This window comes from Lissotriton helveticus, chromosome 1_1, assembly GCF_964261635.1.
Source record: "Lissotriton helveticus chromosome 1_1, aLisHel1.1, whole genome shotgun sequence".
In the NCBI taxonomy this organism is placed as follows: domain Eukaryota; kingdom Metazoa; phylum Chordata; class Amphibia; order Caudata; family Salamandridae; genus Lissotriton; species Lissotriton helveticus.
This window is the reverse complement of record NC_136057.1, coordinates 1036799182-1036800868: the sequence shown is the minus strand read 5'-3', so window position 1 is coordinate 1036800868 and position 1687 is coordinate 1036799182. Positions and strand designations below refer to the sequence as shown.

At 42.5% G+C, this 1687-nt stretch overlaps 1 non-coding gene across 1 annotated transcript; it reads right to left on the bottom strand.

Annotated features, from left to right (window-relative positions):
* Positions 1-963: 963 nt before the first annotated feature.
* Positions 964-1035, bottom strand: TRNAP-AGG (transfer RNA proline (anticodon AGG)). Its single transcript has one exon. It is a non-coding gene; the product is annotated as a tRNA-Pro (tRNA).
* Positions 1036-1687: the final 652 nt, after the last annotated feature.

The window sequence follows — 1687 nt, the reverse complement described above, 5'->3', positions numbered from 1 at the left end:
CATTGACCACTACTGAAACCTAAAACCAGGGCAGAAGAATGTTATATGTCATGGCATATATTGTTATGTGAAAATACCAATAAAAATATATTTTTTAAAAGAAACCTTCAGTGAAAGCCTAGACCTAACGATTGTGCAACGTAGTGCTGAGAGGCAGTGGCATCTTAAGGATTTTCGGGCCCCGGGCAAAACATACTTTAGGGGCCCTGTCATGAACGGTTGTACATTTTATTACCCATTTTCTGCTAATTCAAGCCCCATGATGCCAAACAATATTGAATAATATATTAAAGATTGAGATGGAGAAATAGGTAGATGTCTTATAGAGGGAAAGCACACTTTCCCAGTGGGTCCCCTGGAGGGGGTGGCCCTGGACAATTGCCCTCTTTGCCCGTGCCTTATGACATCTCTGCAGGGAGGCTGGGATGGGTGAGCCTCGCGATATGACATCCACATGAAACATATATATTTTTAAAATAAGTATTGATTATCTGATTACATTAATTATTCAACGATTTGTCTGCGTATGTGGTTTAAGTAAAGCAGGGCACCACACGGTGTTTAAAATGAGTCCCTCGTGATTCCACGTGATCTTTTACATTCATCTATAACACACACAGGTCACATTTTTACCAAAATTATGCAGTGGTATTTCACAATCAACGACATTCCATGCTACAAGCTCGCCTAGTGCAGATGACTTAAGTTTATTTGTCTCAATTCTTTTAAGAGCATTGGTGACTGTCAAAGATAAGAAGGCGGAAAACACCGCTAAGCAAAGTTTTTTAAAATGTTTGCAGCCCTCAAGTTAAAAAAAAAAAGGCTTTTCAGATGGTTAAACTTTTTAGTGCCAACATACTTCGTCAGCTCACGGTTTTTTTTCCCCACAAAGAAGTAAATTACCTGTGTGGAACACGAATGCACAAAAAACACATTTCTTTGTTTATGATATACATAAAAAGAGGGCTCGTCCGGGATTTGAACCCGGGACCTCTCGCACCCTAAGCGAGAATCATACCCCTAGACCAACGAGCCAATAGAGAAAGCTCAGATGTCAGTCGTATAAGTACGTACTTGGAGATGCTGCTGGTACAGATGTTCCCTTCACTGCCACATCAGCAGCCCTGCTCCCAGTCTACAATGCAATTCCTTCTGTATCCAGCAGGTTCTCTCTCGTCTCTGCTCTTCCACAGCAGGAGAGTTCCTCCCAGTCACAAAGATTCTCGACACCAGTCGAGAAAAGAAGATCTGCCTACTCGGAGGACTGGTTTACTTAACGTCTAAGATTTCTATTCAAGAACACGTGAGAGTACAGTGGTATTCATTCACCAGATGCCGTATGACTCGTCCCTTTTTCATGTACTTTCTTTACTCAGACTACTATAATCTGACACCTTAATTTAAATGGTACTTTCGGTGTCATCCGCTCTTACAAGTCCCACAATGCACTGCTTGTTAAATGTAAGCTCGGCGCAGGTGTTTCTTCATTCAGTAACAGGGAGTCGGTTACCAGTAGCATAGCCTTGTGTCTGGAACCCAAGTGCAAAAAAAATGAAATGTGTCCCGTCCCCCTCCCCCTGCAGCTGTTTGAAATATACAATATAGCAATTATCAGGGTTAGGTGGGCAACTCACTCAGGCCTATGAGGTGCTTAATTTGAGCCTGTGGTTTCCGGTGCTCGGCACCG